This window comes from Lutra lutra, chromosome X (genome assembly GCF_902655055.1).
Source record: "Lutra lutra chromosome X, mLutLut1.2, whole genome shotgun sequence".
NCBI lineage: Eukaryota > Metazoa > Chordata > Mammalia > Carnivora > Mustelidae > Lutra > Lutra lutra.
Genome location: NC_062296.1, coordinates 97,671,897 through 97,683,776, shown reverse-complemented (window position 1 = coordinate 97,683,776; position 11,880 = coordinate 97,671,897). Strand labels below are relative to the sequence as shown.

At 44.2% G+C, this 11,880-nt stretch overlaps 1 protein-coding gene across 1 annotated transcript in view; it reads right to left on the bottom strand.

Annotated features, from left to right (window-relative positions):
* Window positions 1–11,880, bottom strand: part of PRKX (protein kinase cAMP-dependent X-linked catalytic subunit) — an 86,925-nt gene that overhangs the window by 16,153 nt on the left and 58,892 nt on the right. The gene's annotated exons all lie outside the window — the stretch shown is intronic.

Sequence of the window (11,880 nt, the reverse complement as noted above, 5' to 3'; positions counted from 1 at the left end):
AAGTGCAAAGAGCTAGAAAAATCAAAGAAAATACAGAAGGTAATAAACATGGGCCAGATACCCACCCATATACCCAAGGCACAAGCTGTACTTCGGCTCAGAATGCGGAAGGGAAAGACCCTTAACTCAGAAGGACACTGGTAATTGGATCCTTTAGAAGGAGACCGTCTGGGGGAGGAGTCAAGATGGCGGAGAAGTAGCAGCTGAGACTACTTCGGGTAGCGGGAGATCAGCTAAATAGCTTATCTAAAGATTGCAAACACCTACAAGTCCAACGGGAGATTGAAGAGAAGAAGAACAGCAATTCCAGAAACAGAAAATCAACCACTTTCTGCAAGGTAGGACTGGCGGAAAAGTGAATCCAAAGCGACGGGAAGATAGACCGCGGGGGGAGGGGCCGGCTCCCGGCGAGCGGCAGAGCAACGGAGCAAAATCAGGACTTTTAAAAGTCTGTTCCGCTGAGGGACATCGCTCCAGAGGCTTAACCGGGGTGAAGCCCAGGCAGGGTCAGCGCGGCCTCAGGTCCCGCAGGGTCGCAGAAGGATCGGGGGTGTCTCAGTGTGGCAGAGCTTATAGGTATTAGAACGGGGAAGCCGGCTGCAGAGACAGAGCCGAGGAGTGACTCTCAGCTCGGGGTTGCCTTGAACCGGTCGCAGGCTCGGTCAGCTCGGAGCGCGGCCGGAGGCCAGGGTGATGGGAGTCATTGGGCGCTGTTCTCTGAGGGCGCACTGAGGAGTGGGGCCCCGGGCTATCGGCTCCTCCGGGCCGGAGACCGGGACGTCGCCATCTTCACTCCCGTCCTCCGGACTCTACGGAAAGCGCTCAGGGAACAAAAGCTCCCGAAAGCGAACCCGAGCGGATGACTCAGCGTGGCCCCGGGTAAGGGCGGTGCAACTCCGCCTGGGGCAAAGACGCTTGAGAATCACTACAACAGGCCCCTCCCCAGAAGATCAACGGGAAACCCAGCCAGGACCACGTTCACCTACCAAGGAGAGCGGCGGAATTCCAGAGGAGAAGAAAGCAAAGCACGGAACTCATGGCTTTCTCCCCATGATTTTTTAGCCTTGCAGTTAATTTAATTCTTTTTTCTTTTTCAATTTTTTTTTTCTCTTCTTCTGCTAAATTTTTTTTAACTTTTACCGTTTTCTTTTTTTAACGTTTCTTAAAGTTTATCTAATATATATATATATTTTTTTCCTCTTTTTATATTTTTTCTTTATCAGCTTTCTTTTTTTTAATAGTTTTTGTTTTTTTTTTTTTTTCTTTCTTTCTAAACCCCTTTTTATCCCCTTTCTCCCCCCTCACAATTCGGGATCTCTTCTGATTTGGCTAAAGCATATTTTCCTGGGGTTGTTGCCACCCTTTTAGTATTTTACTTGCTCCTTCATGAACTCTTATCTGGACAAAATGACAAGGCGGAAAAATTCACAACAAAAAAAAGAACAAGAGGCAGTACCAAAGGCTAGGGACCTAATCAATACAGACATTGGTAATATGTCAGATATAGAGTTCAGAATGATGATTCTCAAGGTTCTAGCCGGGCTTGAAAAAGGCATGGAAGATATTAAAGCAACCCTCTCGGGAGATATAAAAGCCCTTTCTGGAGAAATAAAAGAACTAAAATCTAACCAAGTTGAAATCAAAAAAGCTATTAATGAGGTGGAATCAAAAATGGAGGCTCTCACTGCTAGGATAAATGAGGCAGAAGAAAGAATTAGCGATATAGAAGACCAAATGACAGAGAATAAAGAAGCTGAGCAAAAGAGGGACAAACAGCTACTGGACCACGAGGGGAGAATTCGAGAGATAAGTGACACCATAAGACGAAACAACATTAGAATAATTGGGATTCCAGAAGAAGAGGAAACAGAGAGGGGAGCAGTAGGTATATTGGAGAGAATTATTGGAGAGAATTTCCCCAATATGGCAAAGGGAACAAGCATCAAAATCCAGGAGGTTCAGAGAACCCCCCTCAAAATCAATAAGAATGGGTCCACACCCCGTCACCTAATAGTAAAATTGACAAGTCTTAGTGACAAAGAAAAGATCCTGAAAGCAGCCCGGGAAAAGAAGTCTGTAACGTACAATGGTAAAAACATTAGATTGGCAGCAGACTTATCCACAGAGACCTGGCAGGCCAGAAAGAGCTGGCATGATATATTCAGAGTACTAAAAGAGAAAAACATGCAGCCAAGAATACTATATCCAGCTAGGCTATCATTGAAAATAGAAGGAGAGATTAAAAGCTTCCAGGACAAACAAAAACTGAAAGAATTTGCAAATACCAAACCAGCTCTACAGGAAATATTGAAAGGGGTCCTCTAAGCAAAGAGAGACCCTCAAAGTAGTAGATCAGAAAGAAACAGAGACAATATACAATAACAGTCACCTTACAGGCAATACAATGGCACTAAATTCATATCTCTCAATACTTACCCTGAATGTTAATGGGCTAAATGCCCCAATCAAAAGACACAGGGTATCAGAATGGATAAAAAAACAAAACCCATCTATATGTTGCCTACAAGAAACTCATCTTAACCCCGAAGACACCTCCAGGTTTAAAGTGAGGGGGTGGAAAAGAATTTACCATGCTAATGGACATCAGAAGAAAGCAGGAGTGGCAATCCTTATATCAGATCAATTAGATTTTAAGCCAAAGACTATAATAAGAGATGAGGAAGGACACTATATCATACTCAAAGGAACTGTCCAACAAGAAGATCTAACAATTTTAAATATCTATGCCCCTAACGTGGGAGCAGCCAACTATATAAACCAATTAATAACAAAATCAAAGAAACACATCGACAAGAATACAATAATAGTAGGGGATTTTAACACTCCCCTCACTGAAATGGACAGATCATCCAAGCAAAAGATCAACAAGGAAATCAAGGCCTTAAATGACACACTGGACCAGATGGACATCACAGATATATTCAGAACATTTCATCCCAAAGCAACAGAATACACATTCTTCTCTAGTGCACATGGAACATTCTCCAGAATAGATCACATTCTTGGTCCTAAATCAAGTCTCAACCGGTATCAAAAGATTGGGATCATTCCCTGCATATTTTCAGACCACAATGCTCTAAAGCTAGAACTCAATCACAAGAGGAAATTTGGAAAGAACCCAAATACATGGAGACTAAACAGCATCCTTCTAAAGAATGAATGGGTCAACCAGGAAATTAAAGAAGAATTGAAAAAATTTATGGAAACAAATGATAATGAAAACACAACAGTTCAGAATCTGTGGGACACAACAAAGGCAGTCCTGAGAGGAAAATATATAGTGGTACAAGCCTTTCTCAAGAAACAAGAAAGGTCTCAGGTATACAACCTAACCCTACACTAAAGGAGCTGGAGAAAGAACAAGAAAGAAACCCTAAACCCAGCAGGAGAAGAGAAATCATAAAGATCAGAGCAGAAATCAATGAAATAGAAACCAAAAAAACAATAGAACAAATCAACGAAACTAGGAGCTGGTTCTTTGAAAGAATTAATAAGATTGATAAACCCCTGGCCAGACTTATCAAAAAGAAAAGAGAAAGGACCCAAATAAATAAAATCATGAATGAAAGAGGAGAGATCACAACGAACACCAAAGAAATACAGACAATTATAAGAACATACTATGAGCAACTCTACGCCAACAAATTGGACAATCTGGAAGAAATGGATGCATTCCTAGAGACATATAAACTACCACAACTGAACCAGGAAGAAATAGAAAGCCTAAACAGACCCATAACCAGTAAGGAGATTGAAACAGTCATCAAAAATCTCCAAACAAACAAAAGCCCAGGGCCAGACGGCTTCCCGGGGGAATTCTACCAAACATTTAAAGAAGAACTAATTCCTATTCTCCTGAAACTGTTCCAAAAAATAGCAATAGAAGGAAAACTTCCAAACTCATTTTATGAGGCCAGCATCACCTTGATCCCAAAACCAGACAAGGATCCCAACAAAAAAGAGAACTACAGACCAATATCCTTGATGAACACAGATGCAAAAATTCTCGCCAAAATACTAGCCAATAGGATTCAACAGTACATTAAAAGGATTATTCACCACGACCAAGTGGGATTTATTCCAGGGCTGCAAGGTTGGTTCAACATCCGCAAATCAATCAATGTGATACAACAAATTAATAAAAGAAAGAACAAGAACCATATGATACTCTCCATAGATGCTGAAAAAGCATTTGACAAAGTACAGCATCCCTTCCTGATCAAAACTCTTCAAAGTGTAGGGATAGACGGCACATAACTCAATATTATCAAAGCCATCTATGAAAAACCCACCGCAAATATCATTCTCAATGGAGAAAAACTGAAAGCTTTTCCGCTAAGGTCAGGAACACGGCAGGGATGTCCGTTATCACCACTGCTATTCAACATAGTACTAGAAGTCCTAGCCTCAGCAATCAGACAACAAAAGGAAATTAAAGGCATCCAAATCGGCAAAGAAGAAGTCAAACTATCACTCTTCGCAGATGATATGATACTCTATGTGGAAAACCCAAAAGACTCCACTCCAAAACTGCTAGAACTTGTACAGGAATTCAGTAAAGTGTCAGGATATAAAATCAATGCACAGAAATCAGTTGCATTTCTCTACACCAACAACAAGACAGAAGAAAGAGAAATTAAGGAGTCCATCCCATTTTCAATTGCACCCAAAACTATAAGATACCTAGGAATAAACCTAACCAAAGAGACTAAGAATCTATACTCAGAAAACTATAAAGTACTCATGAAAGAAATTGAGGAAGACACAAAGAAATGGAAAAATGTTCCATGCTCCTGGATTGGAAGAATAAATATTGTGAAAATGTCTATGCTACCTAAAGCAATCTACACATTTAATGCAATTCCTATCAAAGTAACATCCATTTTTTTCAAAGAAATGGAACAAATAATCCTAAAATTTATATGGAACCAGAAAAGACCTCGAATAGCCAAAGGAATATTGAAAAAGAAAGCCAAAGTTGGTGGCATCACAATCCCGGACTTCAAGCTCTATTACAAAGCTGTCATCATCAAGACAGCATGGTACTGGCACAAAAACAGACACACAGATCAATGGAACAGAATAGAGAGCCCAGAAATAGACCCTCAACTCTATGGTCAACTCATCTTCGACAAAGCAGGAAAGAATGTCGAATGGAAAAAAGACAGCCTCTTCAATAAATGGTGTTGGGAAAATTGGACAGCCACATGCAGAAAAATGAAATTGGATCATTTCCTTACACCACACACGAAAATAGACTCAAAATGGATGAAGGATCTCAATGTGAGAAAGGAATCCATCAAAATCCTCGAGGAGAACACAGGCAGCAACCTCTTCGACGTCAGCCGCAGCAACATCTTCCTAGGAACATCACCAAAGGCAAGGGAAGCAAGGGCAAAAATGAACTTTTACGATTTTATCAAGATCAAAAGCTTCTGCACAGCAAAGGAAACAGTTAACAAAACCAAAAGACAACTGACAGAATGGGAGAAGATATTTGCAAATGACATATCAGATAAAGGGCTCGTGTCCAAAATCTACAAAGAACTTAGCAAACTCAACACCCAAAGAACAAATAATCCAATCAAGAAATGGGCAGAGGACATGAACAGACATTTCTGCAAAGAAGACATCCAGATGGCCAACAGACACATGAAAAAGTGCTCCATATCACTCGGCATCAGGGAAATACAGATCAAAACCACCATGAGATATCACCTCACACCAGTCAGAATGGCTAAAATGAACAAGTCAGGAAATGACAGATGCTGGCGAGGATGCGGAGAAAGGGGAACCCACCTACACTGTTGGTGGGAATGCAAGCTGGTGCAACCACTCTGGAAAACAGCATGGAGGTTCCTCAAAATGTTGAAAATAGAACTACCCTATGACCCTGCAATTGCACTGCTGGGTATTTACCCTAAAGATACAAACGTAGTGATCCGAAGGGGCATGTGCACCCGAATGTTCATAGCAGCAATGTCTACAATAGCCAAACTATGGAAAGAACCTAGATGTCCATCAACAGACGAATGGATAAAGATGTGGTATATATACACAATGGAATACTATGCAGCCATCAAAAGAAATGAAATCTTGCCATTTGCGACGACGTGGATGGAACTAGAGGGTATCATGCTTAGCGAAATAAGTCAATCGGAGAAAGACAACTATCATATGATCTCCCTGATATGAGGGAGAGGAGATGCAACATGGGGGGTCGAGGGGGTAGGAGAAGAGTAAATGAAACAAGATGGGATTGGGAGGGAGACAAACCATAAGTGACTCTTAATCTCACAAAACAAACTGAGGGTTGATGGGGGGAGGGGGTTGGGAGAGGGGGTGGGGTTATGGACATTGGGGAGGGTATGTGCTATGGTGAGTGCTGTGAAGTGTGTAAACCTGGCGATTCGCAGACCTGTACCCCTGGGGATAAAAATATATGTTTATAAAGGTGTAAAAAAAAAAAAAAAAAAAAAGAGAAAGAAAGGATGAATCCCCAAGTTTTGTAGCAACATGGACGGGACTGGAAGAGATGATGCTGAGTGAAATAAGTCAAGCAGAGAGAGTCAATTATCATATGGTTTCACTGATTTGTGGAGCATAACAAATAGCATGGAGGACAAGGGGAGATGGAGAGGAGAAGGGAGTTGAGGGAAATTGGAAGGGGAGGTGAACCATGAGAGACTATGGACTCTGAAAAACGATCTGAGAATTTTGAAGGGGTGGGGGGTGGGGGTTGGGGGCACCAGGTGGTGGGTATTGTAGAGGGCACGGATTGCATGGAGCACTGGGTGTGGTGCAAAAATAATGAATACTGTTATGCTGAAAAAATTTGCTTTGCTCATGGTCGCTCCCCAAATAAATAATAAAATCTTAAAAGAAAACAAAAAAAAAGAGGGAGTTTTCCAATGATATCCTGATGGAAGAGGTCAACTGTCAATAGGAAAAAGAAAAAAAAAAAATCCTTGTTAATTTCAAGTCAATTTCTGACATTTTAAAAAAGTAAATAAATTAAAAAACCAGAGTATAGCGAGGGCAATGGTGGTCTCCAAAAAGGTACATCCATGTTCTGACCCTGACCATCTGAGAACGTGACCTTATTTGGAGAAAGAGAGTTTGCGAATGTGATTGAGTGACACATACTGAGATGAGCTCATTCTGGATCAGGGTGGCCCTAAATGCAATGACAGGTGTCCCTGTAAGAGACAGAAGAGGAAAGACAAACATAGGAGAAGCCACATGAGGACGGAGGCAGAGAAGGGAGGAACATGGGCATAAATTCAGGGACTCCTGGAGCCCCAGAAGCTGGAAGAGAGAGACAGGAAGGACCCTTCTTGGAGCCTCTGGAGGGAGCACAGCCCTGTCCTGCCTGGATCTCAGAGGTCCTACCCCACCTGGATCTCAGGGGCCTTGCCCTGCCTGGATGTCAAGAGTTCTGGTCTCCAGAGCTAGAGGAGGATGAATTCCTATGGTTTTAAGACACCTCGTCTCTGGTCATTTGTTACAGCTGCCCCAGGACACTCCTACAGACACTTCCTGGATCTCTTGGCTTCTAAGTTTTCAGCAACACCCATTTCTTTGTTCTCTTTACGCAGGCATCACTCCTGGATGAAGAAAGACTGGGGACCTGTTTGGAAATGGGACTGTGGGTGCCATTTTGGTTTATGGTGGACCCTAAATCCAATGATACGGTCTTTATAAGAAATAGAAGAAGACATACAGAGAGGAGAAGCCACATGAGGACAGAGGCAGAGACAAGGAGGGACGTGCCCACCAGCCCAGGGACGCCTGGAGCCCCAGAAGCTGGAAGAGGCAAGAAGGACCCTCCTTGGAGGCTGGGGAGGGAGCATGACACTGGCCTGCCTGGATCTCAGCATCCCTGCCCCGCCTGGGTCTCAGAGTTCTGGTCTTCAGAGGTGGGAGAGAATGGATTTCCATTGTAAGCCACCATGTTTTTAGCCATTTGTCCTGTCCACTACCGATATATACAAGAGACACATTAACTCTGCATTTGCATTATAGAGAAATGAGAAACTGGAAAACTGCAGAATATAAAGTACCAAAAAAGAACATTAAGGGGAAAGCTGAGGGAGAAGACGGAGGTGAATAGGGACAATGGAAGACACTTGGTCAACGTGAACGTGTAGCCGTGCGTGATAAAGGCGTGAAACAGCTTTTTCCTTTGTGACATTTTAGCTATGCATGGATACAGTCTGCAGTGAGCAGAGGCCCTGTGCTGGGAAGGCCACAGCAGAATCTCTGAGCCGCTGGTTATTTGGGTTTCATTACTACAATGACTTTGGCCACCGTCGGCTTCTAGCGTTACTAGCTTCCTGTCCTGAGATGCTGCCCAGGCCAGGCTTGGAGGAAAGGTCTGTACACACCCGCCAACTATGTCTTCCAGTTCATAGCTCCCGAGTTGGCCATTTCTGGTGGGCCAGATGCGCTAACAAGGGCTAGGGGGGTCAGACTGCTTTCTTGGGTGGCAGACCCGTCTCAGGATTTCATCAGGGGGAAGGCGCACGTTGACAAACGGCCTGTTAAACACCAGGAGAAAACGTGTCCTACATACCGAGCAGCTTTTATTGGACAATCCTTAAACAAAGTGTTCTCAGGAAGCAGGCATTACGGGGCTCTATCATGGGGAAGGTATGTTAGCAGTGGTTTAATGAGCGGGAAAAAAATGGTAATAAATGAGCAGTACCAGATCTTGCCCGAAGGAAGAAGCAGAGAGAACAGGGATCTGAGAACGAGCCGTACCCCAGGCATGTGGAAAGCATCCTAAGAAATCTTCAAATATGTCTTTTATCCAACAGAATCCTTCCAGTTCTCCAACAAGCATTGAGCGCTCATTATGTAAGTGAGCTAAAGAGATCCATGGAGCCAGCGGCGTGCCAAAGGAGGACCTGCCTGTGGGCACGTAGGAAGGTTGAGAGTTTCCTCTCCCGGCGTCACGCCAACTTGGTGGTTGTTTTCATCCTCGCTCCATGACGACTTGGACATATCTGTTCTACCCACCCACACCTTCCAGGAGAATGGATTGTCCAGAAAGAGGCACCCTAATGGTGGTCAAGGCGGGCAATGTGGACAAGGACTCAAGAGAAAAGAAGGAAGAGTTTCTGGACAGAACCCAGAATGGGGACGTGCTCCTGGTTCACCATTTTTGATGTCTTCCTCGAAGACCCCCTGACGTAGTACATGCGTAGAAAACGTAAAGCCTGTGTCCTTCACGAAAGGGATAAGGACAAAGAGCTGGACTGTGCAAGGATGGACGGCAGAGTGTAGAGTAGGAACAAGGACACTTTGTCTCAAGTATGGCAGCCATGATTCTCCATGTGGGGTCCCATGGAACCCCGAGGTGCCACAAGTCTCGTTCATGAGCTCTGGGAGGGCTTTCCCCTCCCCTGAGAATGCAGCTCTGAACGCGGATGCATTTTCTTCATACACCTCCAGCAACCGTGGCCTGGCTGGGGTGTGTGTATGTGTGTGTGTGTGTGTGTGTGTGTGCACGGGATTCTTCCACCTGGTGTCAGGGAAACATGAGAAGCAGAGGAAGCAGCTGGAGGGGACAGTGAGGAAAATTCAGAGGTGGTCCACGGGAAGGTTGAAGGTTGAGTCCGACAGAACTGCAGAGGGAACCACAGGATGCCCAGGAGGGACTGGCGAATGTTGTGGTATGTGCACAGACTTGTGTCCCGCAAGAAATCCCTCTGGAAAGCCCTGATGCCTTCCAACGAGGAATGGGTAAATGGAAATACATTCAGCGTTTTGGCTGGGATGGGGTTTTAATGATTCATCATCAATTATTCTAGTCAGAGCCTCCTAATGTCTTAGATCTTACTTCACTACTTTCTGTTCTACTCCTAATATTATAGCGTATGATATTACAAACACACAAAGAGAATATTAGGAACATTCTACTTCTAATATCCTAATACACCATATTCTAATACTTAAACGAACTATACCATAATATTCTAATCATTCCAATAAGTATTTTTACATAATAATCCTCATATATTCACTCTAATACATCCCAATATTACATTCTAATTTTATTCGATTTTAATTCTATTTTAATTCCAATACTTTCCTTCTATGCCATCAATATTGTTTCCCAAACGTGTGTTTACTGATAATAGCTCACAGTAGTATATTCTCTATGTAGAAGATACCTACTCGAATGTACGGTAGGAATATGGGGAAAACAGAGCTGCTGAATTTCATCTATTAAGCTCTGGCCGCTGGGGGTTCATTTACTGTTAAACTAATGCTGACCTCTAGTGGTCAGTAACATAAAGGAAGGGAGATGGGTTGCAGGACCTCTGAGGAGGAATCTGACGAAGACGGGCACATCCACATCCCCAACCGTTGTTACGGTCTGGATGGATGGGCCCCGTGAGTGATTCATGCTAACTTTCTGCTCAGCTTGGGACTTCACAGGCTGGGATGTCTGTCAAGAAATTCGGTTCCGTGTGATTTGCTGGACACGTCTGGGTGAAGAGAACAGATGATGGATGGATGGGTGGATGTGTGGAAGGACAGACAGGTAGAGAGGATGGATGGATGATGGATGGATGGGTGGGGGTGGGTGGGTGGGTGGCTAGAGAGATGATGGATGGATGGGGAGACAGATATAGGTATGGATGGATGGATACATATGATGGATGGATGGATGGATGGATGGATAGGAAGGATAGACAGATAAACAGATAACAGACACAGACACACAGATGGATGGATGGATGGATGGACAGGGAGGATGGATGGATGGATGGATGGATGGATAGACAGTGATGATGGATGGATGGATGGATAGACAGGGAGGATGGATGGATGGATGGATAGACAGAGATGATGGATGGATGGATGGATGGATGGATGGATGGATGGATAGACAGGGAGGATGGATGGATGGATGGATGGATAGACAGAGATGATGGATGGATGGATGGATGGACGGATGAATGGATGGACAGACAGGGAGGATGGATGGATGGATGGATGGATAGAGAGAGATGATGGATGGATGGATGGATGGATGGATGGACGGAGGAATGGATGGACAGACAGGGAGGATGGATGGATGGATGGATGGATGGATGGATGGATGGATAGACAGGGAGAGATGATGGATGGATGGATGGATGGATGGACAGACACGGAGGATGGATGGATGGATGGATGGATGGATAGGCAGAGATGATGGATGGATGGGTGGATGGATAGACAGGGAGGATGGATGAATGGATGGATGGATAGACAGGGAGGATGGATGAATGGATGGATGGATGGATAGACAGGGAGGATGGATGTATGGATGGATGGACAGAGAGAGATGATGGATGGATGGAAGACAGAGAGCAGATGGACAGACGGATGGATGGCTAGACAGACAGAATAGACAAGTGATGGATGGACTGACGGATTGGTAGATGGACAAATGGAGAGACAGATGGATGGATAGATAGATGTGATACAGAGAGGTGACAAGAGATGACAGACACATAGATGGTAACAGATGGTAGATATATGAGTAGGCTGTTGATAAACAGATAATAAAGAAATACAGGTTTTCACAAGACTCCACTCTGGCCACACCCTCTGTGCAGAAATACACCTCCTTCCATCATTCTTTCCAACTGAAAGGGAAGGTTTCCAGGCAAAAAGCTCTGGTCTTGCCCTGCAGGGAATCAGACGTGGAAGTCATTTGGGCTTTGGGTTCAACTGGGGGTAAACTCTGAGCACCTGCCAAGTGCCCCAGCAGGGAACTGGCCTGAAGAAGGAAGACAAAGGACTGAGCAGGGAGGGTGGAAGGAGGCAAGGGGCCGCACGTCCGAGGGCCCCCCACCACTG